Source organism: Felis catus, chromosome C2 (genome assembly GCF_018350175.1).
Source record: "Felis catus isolate Fca126 chromosome C2, F.catus_Fca126_mat1.0, whole genome shotgun sequence".
Classification (NCBI taxonomy): Eukaryota; Metazoa; Chordata; class Mammalia; order Carnivora; family Felidae; genus Felis; species Felis catus.
The window spans coordinates 144,487,213-144,501,209 of NC_058376.1; the positions used below are offsets into that span (position 1 = coordinate 144,487,213).

The 13,997-nt window shown below is 43.9% G+C and overlaps 1 protein-coding gene and 1 long non-coding RNA gene across 13 annotated transcripts in view; both read left to right on the forward strand.

Moving 5' to 3' along the window:
• Nucleotides 1–6,187, forward strand: part of LOC109491555 — a 58,875-nt gene extending 52,688 nt beyond the window's left edge. Inside the window, exons 2-3 of the long non-coding RNA XR_002144985.3 lie at nt 5,695–5,905; nt 6,050–6,187. This is a non-coding gene — a long non-coding RNA (uncharacterized LOC109491555). The remainder of the gene's footprint in view (nt 1–5,694; nt 5,906–6,049) is intronic.
• RBMS3 (RNA binding motif single stranded interacting protein 3) overlaps nt 1–13,997 on the forward strand; it is a 1,326,374-nt gene that overhangs the window by 155,513 nt on the left and 1,156,864 nt on the right. The gene's annotated exons all lie outside the window — the stretch shown is intronic.

Consider the following 13,997-nt stretch of genomic DNA (forward strand, 5'->3'; position numbering starts at 1 on the left):
TTTGTAGGTAAGGGTACTAGTTTTCATTGCTGTGTGCCTGTGCTAATTGTTTCCCAACCCTTCAGTTCTGGAGTATAACATGGGTCAAGATAGGGCTTTCTCTTTATCTGTTTTGGTCTGTCACCTGTTAGCATTTTGAGGTGCTTCATAAATCAGAAGGCTACTTATCTTCAGCAGAGGCCCAGAATTTGCAGGAAAGATCTGCTGGGGATGAACCTGACATTGCTCTGTGTAGCTCTTCTAGCTCCCTCTGCCTCTGACTGGACTCTCGCTCAGAAACAGGCTGAGAGAACATATCTGATGATGCAGCATCCCCCGTCCTGTGTGCCTGGAGGGCTTCGCACGGGCCACATGACTCTGGTGTCCTGACTTGGTGCCCTGTCTCAGTGCCAGCTTCCATCTGGGTTTCCAGGCTCATCCTTCAAAGAATTGAAAATAGCATCACAGTTTCCTTCTCTTAGGAGCTTTCTCACCTTTGACAAGCCTGCGGGACAAGCGGACCTGACCTCTGTGGCCTCTTGTCTGTCAGCCCTGTTTGAATATTCACTCTGCGGAGCATCTTGCCAGGCATCGTGGAAAATTATAGAAGAAGGAGGTGATGCACTCCTGGCCTTTGAACATCTTATCAACTTACAGGAGAGAGAGAGAACAGCACAAAGCAAAATATATGAAAATTCAAATGTCAGCCAGACATCTACTGTTCATTATTTATAAATCCAATTAAAGTAGCCTAGGAACACATATTTATGTTCATATATCAATATGTACATAAAGTTAAGGCATTTGCTGAAATGCCTTGAAGTAGCTGGAGTTGGAAGAAGATAGTTTTCTGCTGCCTAAGTTTTTGGCTCTCCAGGAATGACCCTGAGCCACAAGGATTTAAGAGCAAGTAGTTTATTTGAGAAGTTTTGGAAACACCACTAAGAGGAATGGGAAAGGAAGCTAAGAGATAGAAAGGCGGCCAATAAAGGGTGTGTTACTGAGCCAGGGGTGGATGATGAGGGACACTTGAGCTCAAGCCTATGGGGAAATTCTGAGGAGCAGCTAAGAACATTATCCCCCGGACTCTATCATCCTCCGGTTGAGGACTCCTCTCAGGATGAGTTAATGCCCACATATTCCTGGACTGCCATGCCCATACAGATAGTTTTTGGAGAAAACTCAAATGCAAAGAGATGCAGCTAATGGTGGTCGGAGGTTGGCCTTGAAGAGGGCTGAGTGATAAGGGCGGGTTGGATGTCAACAGCCTCTGCTACATTTACAGGTATTAACGGGAACAATAGCTTGGAACGGTAAGGAGAGAGAGGTTTTGTACATTGAGGAAGCCACTGTGTGTGAAGGCCCAGATTAACAGTGGGTGACATCGAAGCCAGAACCCTTACGCTTTCTTATGTGAGTTCCTCGAGGAGTGTGGTTCAAGTGGCGGAGGGAAGAAGGTGTCAGCTGAAGCTTACTGATGATGGAAGGCAGTTTGGAGTCCGAGGATCTAGGTTGTAATGGCTCCGAGTGCGGATGCCCCGTGTTCTCCTAGGCATATCTTGGCTGCAGATCATGTTGGGGCTAGCAGGTGGGGTAGCCACACCGTGGATTATAGACAGCCACTCTATCTGTGGCATGAAGTCCTGATTCAGCCACAGGGCTCATTGCAGAAGAATGAAGGCTGCATGTGTTTGGAGATGCCGTGGCTTAACAGGTGCTTCTTCAACTTACCTAGTTTGAAGAAGCAGGTGGTAACCAACAAGCGGTGGGGATTTCATCCCGGGCCTCCTGCTATATTTACAGAGGATAAGACTGGTAGCATTATTGGAGAAGTGGGGATAGGGGTGGTCGTGGTCAGTACCTCTAAAGTGGTTCTGATATCGTATAGTCTCCTCTTGCACTGCATTGCATTGTATTATGTTGTGTTTGTACCTTCTCTGGAGAGCTGGCAGATGGGGGCAGTTAAGACTGTCAAAGGTCGCCGCATTGCAGAGGGCTCCCATTCATCTGACATAGTTAGTTGGTGATGTATTGCTACAGAAGGTCTGCACCCTATGCTTTAGCAAATGCCCCTGCCAGGACTCCCACGTGTTGATCTTTGCTAATGGAAATGTCCATGTGTCTTACTTGAGTTTTAGCTGTCCAGGCACGTGTGCCCAGGAATGAGCTCCCAGAGACTGCACCTCAGGGGTTAATTACTCTCTGATGTGTCAGATTATAGGATTTGATGTGCTCTGTTTCCTTTTTCTATCCTGTATTTAGATACGAGGCGGAGAAGATCTAGAATAGAAATGTCAGGATATGTTAATAATTTATTGATAGCTCTATGTGGGGTAAAAATGTAGGATGTGTTCATATATTCTTATGCACACAGTGACATAGCTCTGTCCACAGAAGAGAGAGAGGAAGAGTGTGTCAGGTTGGGTCTGATCAGGAGACAGCTAAGCAAGTTACTTTAGCGGAAGGAAGTACTGTGAAGTGTTCTGTACGGGACAGAAAAGTTTTTCTTGACTCCTTTAGGGTCCACCACTGGGTCCGGAAAGCAAACCAGCAAGGACAGACTAGCAAGAGAAAAGCATATCCATTTATTTAATAGAAGTGTGATGCCACGTGGAACCTTCCCAAGGAAATGAGACCCACGGCAACCGTTAGAGCTGCGAATTGCTCAGCGGGCGTGCTGGAGGGTGGGCGGCCGTGGGGGGATGTGACAGGTCACAGAGGAGGAGGCGAGCGTAGTGACTGGGGGAGACTGAGCAGGGCCCTTTGTTAGGATTCTTCACGGTGTCCCTTTGTCTTGAGAGATAAGGGTGCTCCTTTCCTCCGGGTACAGAGAGGACCCCTCACGGGAGGGCTTCGTGACCTGTTTCAGAGAAGAAGGGGGCGAGGGGGCGGAGGTCAGAGTAACCTTACTGCTTCTTCTCATTTCTCACACTTCTTCAGTTTAAAATATTCCGTGTGCCAAGGTGGCGCATTTCCCGAACCGCATCACTTGTTACCCAGGTGTTGGATAATCCAAGAGTTGCAAAGGGACACCGAGGTTCACGGAGGCCACAGACCGCAGGAAGCAGCTGTACCTCTAAGGCTGGGGGCACAAAGGGAAGAAGTTAGGATAAAGAAAACTTCAATACTTGGATGATGGACCTTGCAGACGGGGAAACTAGACCTCTGAGAAGGGGGTGCTGGATGGCTAGCTGGGCTGGTATGTCTGAAGGAGACTGCCAAGTGGAGTCAGTTGCTCTGACTGGAGCCAGTTGCTGTTGCCAGGATGGGTGGAGACTTCTGTCTGGAGCCACGTGACAGAAGAGGAAGCAGATAGGGGAGCCAGATCCCTCTCTACCCCCTGCCGCTGGACCTAGCAGGGAGCCTGCATGCGGCCCAGGAGAAATGTGTTTTGCAGAGTCCCAGCCCCGGCACTACGAAGCAGGATGGGTTTGGACACGAGACACAATTAAGTTACAAACCAACATAGAGAGAGAACATAAACGTGTGTATACACAGAAGAGAGAAGAAAGACAGAGGGAGAAAGGGCATGTGAGTGAGCTGGCAAGAACAAGCATGTAGCCAAGAGCTGGCTGGGATAAAGATTGTTGCTACTCGGTTATAAAAATAATCATCATAATAGCCTGCATGTAAGAACTTAGTGCAGGGGGGAATAGCATTAGAACCCTTATTTAGCAAGGGGGTGGGGTGGTGATTAAGTTCTAAAATCAGAGCATTAGGGGGAAATCACATATAAACACTAGAATCAGGCACGAAGACTCTAAGAGCCTGTTGAAATGAGAAAACGTTTCTGTCTACTATCCTGTGCTCTGTCTGTGACAGACACGTGCGTCCTGCCCCCTAGATATTATTACTTTCTCCCTCTCTTCTGCTGCCTCACCAAGCACAGAGAGAGGGATTCTTAGAAGTTACGTGTGTACGTGTTGCAACTTCCCCTTGAATTGTACCAGGTATGTGCTGAGCATTTTCTCATGTGCTGTTTTACTTGATGATCACGTTGGCCCTAGACATGGTATTATTATGCCTCCCTAATCAAAAAGAGATCAGATGCACAGGAAGGTTGACTGATGGGCTATGGGCACAGCCAGTGAATGACAGAAGCTACGTTTCGAACTCAGGTGTTAACTTGTTCCAACCCTGTGCTGTGTAATTGGCATAGCCCTGCTCCCCGCCTCCGAAGGTTCTGCCCTGACTTTATGTCTAGGGGAAATCAAGTCATCTCTAACATCAAAATAAGGGGCCTCTGCAAGGTCTTCAAGGTGCAGTAGACGCGCAGTATCCAGCATGGCAGCCATTGGACATGTGTGGCTATTTAGATTTAAATTAAGTAAAATTAACTAAAATTTAAAAGTCCGTTCCTCAGTCACACTAGACACATTTCAGGAGCTCAAGAGCTACATATGGCTAATGACTGCCATATTAGCACAGGACATTTCCATCCTCACAGAAAGTTCTGAGGTAGATCCATAGTGAGTGAGAACGTGATTCTAAAGCTAGTTAAAAAATGTAGTGCCGCATCTTCCTGGCTGTGCATCCCTGGGAAGATTCCTTAACCTTCCTGTCTCTCAGTTGCCACATCTGTAAAATAGGAATACTCAAGGAAGCTCCTCACAGGGTTCAGATGAGAGTTAAGACACTATTTACAAAGTTCTTAGTATGGTACTTCACACATCATGGCTTCCTAATGCATTACCTAAGGGGGGGAGAAGGTCTAACATGTGATTTTCTAAAAATTCCACTGTCTCTATTTACCGTCTGGTATTTTTGTTTGAGAAAGAGAGGAAGAAGTTTGAAGCAGGGCAAAGAGTATCTTGATAATTTATGTTTGGAGTGCTTCATGGAGTCAGGGAATCCTGTATAAATTTACAAAATTATTTTATTTCATATACATTACCATGGCTCAACACCATGTACCAGGTTTCGATCTAGGAACTTAACACATATTCCCTCGTTCAGTCCTCCAAATGGGCCTGTGATGAAGCTAATCTCTACCCTCATTTCAGTACCCCTTGCATTTCTCTACACATTTTACCACTTTTCTGGGTAAGTCCCGCAAGAGTGAGGAAGAGGGGACAGAGATGAAAGAATAAGATTCGACCCTTTTGAAGAGACTAGAGAAACAAATAACTGTGGAGGGAATACTTTCTCAGGCTAGGTATTTTGTGTGCGTTATTTAATTTGACGTAACGGCCCTATGGGATGGGTGATCTTTTCCTCATTCTATAGATGCAGAAATAAGCTAAAGAAGTTAATTACAACTAGCCCAGCATCACACAGTTCTGGATGAGACCTGTGATTCTAACCCAGGCCTAATATTTTTCATGGCATCTTGATGTCTATTAATAGGGAAGGTAATTTAAACAATACTTCTTTAATGTTTATTTTTGTGAGAGAGAGAGAGAGATTGAGAGAGAACACAAGCACAAGCAGGGGAGGGGCAGAGAGAGAGAGAGAGGGAGAGAATCCCAAGCAGGCTTCACACTGTCAGCACAGACCCTGATGTGGGGCTTGATCTCCTGAACCGTGAGCTCATGAGAGTTATCACTGGGTGGGAAGTTGAGAGTTTGAAGTCGAAGACTGAAGTCACTAAAGAGAAGACCAGGCGGTTGTTGACACCCCTCCTACCCCCCACCCCGCCCTTTCCCTGACCACCACCCTGGGGCAAAGGAAAATGGAGAACCTCTTGCTAACTTCCAACTGCTCTCTGTTATGTAGTATTTCAGTGACAGGATCCACTCAGGAGAGTCGGGGCAAGGCTGGCTGAGGTTCTCAAGGAGCTGAGTTTTGAGTTCAGGTGCCTGCGTGGCAGTGGAATGATGCTTCCTGACCTCTCAGACCTTTGAGACCTCTGGGCGGTCTTAGACTTCACCTGGAGCCTCCTGTCCAGCATGCGACCATCTAGGGGAGTTCCAGGGAAAGGTGGCAGGTAGAGTATCCTTTCTGAGTTTTATTCTCTCTCATCCTCCCTTCTCTTCTTTCTGTGTGTCTGTGTTACTCTGTTGTGTCTCCTTCTCCTCAAGATTCATCGACCAGTGATGCAGGGGTATTTATTTTATGTTCTTGTCAACAGAGATATCATGGACTGAAAAGTGATGGGTACCCCAATGAGCTCACTACAAGATCTCAAAGATTCCAAACCACTGGCTGCTCCAAAGCATAAAGCCACCCTTCTGGAGAGTCGGCAGGAAGGAAGCCTGGCGGAGGTGAGGAAACATCACTCTTCCCTCTGCCCTTGACTCCATCGGCCTTTAGCTGTCAGATGGTCGGGCCCAGGCCTGAGGGGCTTTTTCCCGTGTGTCCTTCCACAGGCTCTGCTTTTGGCCAGAGGACAGACCACCTCCTCAGGTCTCTGGGGGAACTGCTGAAGGACAGTGAGGAAGATGTTGCTGGTCCCCAGGACAGAAACATAGCGGCTGGAGCCAGGAAGCACCTGGAGTGGGACTCAAGCCCAGCACTCCTTCAGACTGATGCTCTCTGAGCGGCGTGTGGTCCCGGATCGGACTGTTTTGGCTTTGCCATCACGTGCATAACACAGTTCTAGATGCTTTTAAATGGTTGGCTTTCTTTCCTTCCCCCCACCCCACTGTCTTTTCTTTTTCTTCTCTTGGCCCTGAGAACTGTAAGAAAAGAATTGTTTTAGAAAGTATAATTCTCTTGCTGACATTAGCCTTGTTTATGAATAAATTCTGTCCCGAAGGATTTTCTGAATTGCAATCCCAGGTTACCTAGTAAATGGGGCTGCGTGGTTTGATTTGTGTAGTACTGATCCTTAGATTAAAAATACATTTTCTTTCTTCTGTTTTTTTTTTTTTTGTAAGTTTGGATCCAGGTAATGGCCCGAGTCACATTTGCTTAGCTAGTGAAGCGATCTCAATGTGGTATCGCTTGGAGTTGAAATATAATCAAACATATATTATACCTGGGGCTCTTGCACACTATTTGATATATATGTTACACTACAAAGAAACACAAACCTTGTAGGTTGAAATTTAATTCCTGTCTGATCCTGCAGTTAGAATGGTAGAGAAATTATAAATACCAAAAGTGGCTTCAAATACCCTGAATGTGAGCTAACCAACAATAAGTGGACAGTTTGGAAATGCCGTTTTCCAAGGCAAAGCAGGAACTGGAGATCAGCTGACCTCATCAGCAGGGTTGTGCAGGTCCGTCTGTGGATCTGCCCATTTTGGAAGAATCAGAGAACAAGGCCTGCTTCTGTGTTTGAGTTTACGGAAATTGTGGCGTTGCTCACTTAATGCTCTGTAACTGCCTGCTTTGCAATAAAACACCTTTGGTTGACTCAGCAACAAGGTCTCTGTCAATTTCCTTCAATATTGTGTCCTCAGTGCTGTGTAAGAAAGTCCAAGGTAGACCTTTGAGTGGTTGACCAGTCAGAGATCTCGGCTGGATGAAGCTCAGTGCTCCTTCAGTGGCATACAGAGTAATTTGTTGTCTACACGTGCGGTCCATGTGTGTGGGCAACTTCTCTTCTTCATGGTATAGTCAGCTCTAGACCTCTCTAGTTATGGCATAACCCAGTTAGGCCAGTGTGCTGCCATCTGCCATTATTCTCTCATTCTGGAGTCCCCATTTATTTCTGTGAGACTCTAGAACAGGCTACGAAGTCTCAGAATGTCCATTCCCTCATCCACAAAATGGGAATAATGATCCTGTATTTATGGTGATACGTGCTTATAAAAGAGCATCGCATGGATGATACTTTCCACATTATAAACACACAGGGACGTGGCAGCACTCAATAAATGGTGATTCTTTTCTTTGTTAGTAAAGAATTGAAAGAACACTCTTAAGTCCTTATAGTTGACTATACAGTTGACTGAGAGCACCGAGTAGCCTGTGAATAGCATCTTAGGCTTCTTTGCTTAAAGCCAGTAGAAAGAAAGGTGAAGATTCATGAGAGAAGAGAATCTTCTGCTCCCTCCCTTGACCATGTAGCCAAATACCTTGATTCCTCCCTCTGTGGAATACAGCAGGTGTTTTACCTGCTTCACGGAGACAGCGCTATTGCTTCTACAGAAAGTGAAATTTACCATTCACATAGATGTCTGAGATACCATCTTTCCCACTTGTTTGCAACATCAGGCCCATAGCATCCGAGGGCAGTAGGGTCTCTAAATACTGACAAAGAGGGCCCTTTCACCGTGGGGGAAGAATTTGACCCATCTCCGGCCTCAGCAGACTGCCACTTCCGTAGAGAAAGCACTTTTGAAAACGCCCCTGCCGTCTCCACCATCACACCTGAGATTTCTGGATGACCAAAATGTGATGCAAAAGCAAGAGCTAAGACGATTCATTTCACGGAGGGTGGCAAATAAATTAGTTGTTCTCTGATTGCCTTGGTGTGTATGATAGTCCCATGGGTATCCCTGGACTTCAAGCCATGCGTAGTAGAAAGAACATTTTCTACTTTCTACCTTGAAGTCATCAAAATGGTGATAATAACAAAAGAAAAGCAGGTAACAATTACTAAATGTTTGCTTCGTGATGGGCACTGGGCAAAGATCTTTATAAGTAGTGGCTCATTTACTCAATACAGCAAACATGTGAGGTAGGTACTTTGAACTCGCATTACCTGGATGAGGAACTGAGGCATGAAATTGGTGTGTAAGTGGACCAGGCTCCCCAGTTGGTGAGAGTCATAGCTGGAATGCACCAGGTCTGCCTGACTCCAAAACTTGGGCTCTTCACCACTTTGGTCGGCTGCTTCCTCTCCTTGGCCCGAGTCCCTGTCTGCTTTACTGGCTTCTGACTGTGAACCTTCCCTTTGCACCTTCATTGTCCTTCCTTATAACTTGGGACGATTAATTATCAACCATTCCTGCCTGCTTCCCACAATTACTGTCTAACCTCTTGGCAAATGTATGCAACTAATTGCAAATCAATATGAAAAGTAAAGGTGTTCTTCTGGATGGAGTCCAGGCTCGGCCTACCTTAGGCTGAATTCTGCTTCTGTTTAGCATTCAAAGATTTCAGTGCATCTTATCCAGAGGAGATCCTAATGGATGCGAATGTTGAGTCTAAGAACTTTCTCAAGGGTAAATGAGAGAGCACCGTGTATAGGCAAAATACCATTAGGTAGGCAAAATATTTGGTTGACCATGCTGTCTCAAACCTTGGTTCCTAAAGCTGTATCAAAGGACATCATTTCTGTCACACACAAACAACCTTTTCCCAGTTTGCTCCAACAGCTCATCCAGAAGGTGGTGTTATGGTGTATGTGTTGAAAGGACACTGGAGTATAAAGCAGTTTATATGTTTGTAGGCAGGTCATAGCAGATGCAGTTGGCCTTGTCCGTGTCTGAGGGCTTTCTCTGGCTGTGGGGCCTGTGTGATCCCGGGCCAGAAGTGCTGGGGTGTCCATTCTTCACCCCACCGAGACTAGCCCTCAACCCCTCTGAAGAGAGTTGGTATATAAATGCCACAGCTCCTCACCCTTGGGTGGGCCAACTGAGGCATGTTCTGCACTGGCTCCGAGTTCCCCAGTGAGGTGACACTCTAGTTGCCCATGGTGGGAACTAGTTTGTTAGCCCACTTTTGTTGGCTGCCTTTCCTTCCTGTGTCACCCCCTTGCTTCTCAACCAGTGTTTCCTGGAATCCCTTCCCCAGTAAGTAGTTAATTTTCTCATAAATTCCTGTCTTAGGATCTGCTTCTGTAGGGAGCCCAAGTGAATTCAAAATTCAGGTGCTGGTCAATTATCAAGATAATAATGCCCCAGAGAAAATACAGCAGTATCATTCAAGACTAAACCATTTCTCCCCTTGTCCTTCTACTGATACTTCTGCTATGTTGGGGACTGGAAAGGACTCTTTATCAATCTGAAACCCACTTGCCAGAGAAGTTTCCTTCCTGTGAAACAGGCACCCCCACAGGTTCTGAGATACTTTTCCTTTAAATAAAAGACTCAACTAACATACGAGACCAGGCAAGAGTCACCTGATGGCAAATCAAATTACAGTTCACCGGCTAGAACAAGTAATTAAATATAAGGGGGTAATGGGAAAAGGAGGGAGTCACATCCCAGAGCCCCCCTTTCACCTCTCAAGGACTTCCATTTGCCTTTGAATCACTTCTGCTTCAATTAACATTGATTGAGCCTGCCTAAAGTGCCTGGCTCTTGTCAAATCCCATTACACGGGCTTCAAGGCACTCTCTGTCCGCAAGCCTTTGTTGTGCTGGGACATTTTGGTGGGCATATCGAATATTGTGTGGAGTAGCTAACACATTGATCAGGACTGTTGTACAAGAGGTTTGCTTTTTCCGGCGTGGCAGTTTTGCCAACGGGATTTCGTCTTTGCCATTAGCATTATCAACTTGGGCCATTTCTCAAAGTTCAAGTTATGATGCTCCAAAAAGCATGTCAGACTGACCTACTGTAGCTTCTAAAGATAAACGTTGAAAATGTCAACCCTGTAAAGTAAGAGATGTGCCTGTTTCTTTGTTAGAGGCATCACACACCTACTTTCTGTATTTTTGGTGTTGGGAGGAGGATGCACAAAGAAACATGTTTCGTGTCTGGGCTTCCCAGTAAAGACTTTGATGTTTATTTTATCAGAGATGTAAATGGTACCCTAGTATGTATCAGAGTCTGCCTTATCTCTTTTCTTAGTAGTCTTTGCTAAGGTTTTGGAGGATAGGACTGTGTTTTACACAAGAATCCTGTTACGAAAAACTCAGAGAATAACATTGTTCCTAAAATGTGCAAGGCCCTTTTATGTAGGGAAAACATTTACTGCCATTGACACCTTTTTCATACTCACATTTTCTTTTTTTTTTTTTTTAACGTTTATTTATTTTTGAGACAGAGAGAGACAGCATGAACAGGGGAGGGGCAGAGAGAGAGGGAGACACAGAATGTGAAACAGGCTCCAGGCTCTGAGCTGTCAGCACAGAGCCCGACTTGGGGCTCAAACCCACAAACTGCGAGATCATGACCTGAGCCCAAGTCGGACGCTTAACCGACCGAGCCACCCAGGCGCCCCATACTCACATTTTCAATCTCATTAATAATTTTTTCCTAAACACTCAAATGCTACTTTTGCCATAAGTAAAACATACTTTACGAATCAAATCATTTTAATATTTAAATACTGGTTAGAAATAAGCAGACAGATTCACCTAAGTATTTCAATAAAATCACCAGTGTCATATAAAAGCTTCACAAACTTAAAAGCAGTGTGCACGCACACACGCACACGCACACACACACACACACACACACACGATAATCATCATGGGATTCAGAATGTATTAGACCTACACTTAAAAGATTAAGAAATGTTTATAATATGGATTCGAGTTATGTCTTCATTATTTATAAACTTGTTTTATCCCTTCCCTGTTTTTTTTTTTTTGTGCTTATCAGTGTTTATATTTTCCTAAAGTTATACTAGTAATCTGAAAAAGAATGCAGTCTCAGACTAGCTGAGTTTACAGATTCTGGGGTAAGCACCACTTGGTTTTTGTTTGGCATATGGGATCTTAGTGGATCTCTTCAAAGTTGATTCAAACTTGGGCTGCTGTTTTCTGGCCTGAGGTTTTTCTTAGAATCAAGGTTCAGTTCCATCTTAGTCCCAAGGCAGTGAGCCTTTATGTCATCAGTGACTTGGTTTCTCAGTACTTTTTGATAAGAAAACGTCCAGCAACCTCTTCATCTAGGGGATGAAAGGAGGAGTCTGGACAGCAGGTTCTCTTCTTGGGATTGCTGCCTCATGCATCAGCCTCCAACACACATCTGACTTGTGTGTGGATCCACTTGAGAGCGGATCACTTCTCTGGTCAACCAAGAAGAATCTCTAAATTTTCTTGACTTACTTGACTTCAGATTCACTGTGGCTGTTCTTTTCTATTTACTGAGAAAAAAATATGTAAAATAAAAGAAACAGAACATCTCTATGTGTCAAATCTCCAACCAACTTACTAGAAATATTTTTTTAAAATACGCCCTTTTTGTTTTTTAATGACCTTTTTGTATACCTTATACTTTTTCGTTGTTGAGTACTGTTATGGACTCAAGGCTCTTCATTAGGTACCAGTTATTCCAAAGAACTATACTTATTCTTGTTGATCAAATTATTCTTACGTGGACACCCCTTTAAATAGTCTCCTTTGTCTTTTCAGTGTTGCTCCTGAGACGTTTTTGAAAGTCTCTTGCTTAAAGGCAGCAAGATATTCTATACCTGTATTGATTTTTCTCTACCATTAGCTAAAATTTTAGTCCTTGAGAAGCCCTGAATCTTATTAGTAGAGAATAGCAGGAGGATTGCTTATCAGTTTTATCCCCATGAACATAAAGATAGTCAAAATAATATTAATTTTGGCCATTGTAATGGAAGTGCTGGAAAATAAGTATTTAAGGTAATAAGTTTTCATTAGCTTTTTCTCATGTAAGTGCTAATATTACCAATTCTAAATTTTTATTTAATAATAACTTTTAAAATGTATTTTCCTACACCATTCTTCCTTGGATTATCAACTGTAATCAAACTGTAATCACATGCCTTTCTCATTTAATAACCTTATATGTGTAATTGGTCACCATTTTGTACTTCCTTTATTGACAAATGTAAGACAGGGTCCAAGTGAAGATAGGCTTGGGACACAATAGAAAGATCAGTTTTCTCATCTGTAGAAGGAATGCTCTGATGAGGTGTACGATTGAGATCTTGTCCTGCCGGGAATGGAAAACTCCTTGGAATTTTTACCATTGGTCTAAGACCATGATTCTCAAATTAGAATCACCGGGATGGGGTGGGGTGTTAAAATGCAGGTTGCTGGGCCCCGCTCTCAAGTTTCTTATGACTGTCTCGGGTAGGACTAGAAAATGTGCATGTCTCCCGAGTTCCAGGTGGGGCTGATGCTGACGGGTGGGAGACCACACCCTGAGGACCACTGTAAGGAACATAAAGTAAGTTTTGTTGGCTAGGTGGGTCTAGCCTTTGGAGCTTAAACTTTGAGGCTGTTGATCAAAGTGAAGAGTAAGTAAGAACAAGTAGTAAGGGAACGCTTCTAGAAAGACGAGTCCTTGGGTTATAAAAATTGGAATTATCATTGTGAACCTTGTGTATTCAAGCAGGTCTGCCTCTTATTCCTTGTTCCACTCTCTCTGGGCAACTCTAACCGCTTATCGGCTATAGATCTCATATCTGTAAGCACAGAGAAGTATAAAAACAACATTTAAAAAAATCAACAGATTTCACAATTCATGTAGGAAATTATCTTCACCATAAACGTACAGTAATGAAATTTCTTATAAGAAACGCTTTGGTGGGGGAAAGAATTTGTACAAAGGGATTTTGTATCTTGAAACCCATATTCTAAATCTTGATTTTAAGGTTGAAGGGTAGACCTTATCTCCCTTTACCTGACATCTGTTCTAGCAGGAAGTCTATCTTCCTAACTGTTTAAGCAGGTGCCAGGTATGCTGTCATTTCAAGATGAATAATAAACAGCTATGATAAATGGATGGTGTAGGTGACATTAATAAGACATTTGCAATCCTGCAGGAAGAATCATGCTGGAAGATAAACAGATACATTTATTTATACTATTGTTAGGAACTTGAACTTCTGACACACAGAGCAGGTGTTCAGTCTATTTTGGAACTACCTGACAAAACTCCTTTGTTTTCTTGTTCCTCTGTCCCCCAAATGTAGATGTTCTTTAAACTTCTGTCTTCTTTGTTCCTTGACCTCTGTTTTTTTTCTATCAGTGAACTTCACACTCTTTAAATAAATTATTATCTCTAGAGGGATGATTTCACAGTACCACCGCCACCACCCACCCGTCAAAAGAGAGAGAGAGAGAGAGAGAGAGAGAGAGAGAGAGAGAGAAATTGAATCTTTGTTTCCACTGACTCACTGACTGTAGGACATCTTTATCTGGATCCGTCCAGCAACTCAAACCATTTGCCTGTCACAAGACTCAGCCTCTCCTCTTTCTAATCCAGCTTTTCCTTAACTATTCTTCTCCCAAATATAAGTTATATTATTTCTTCACT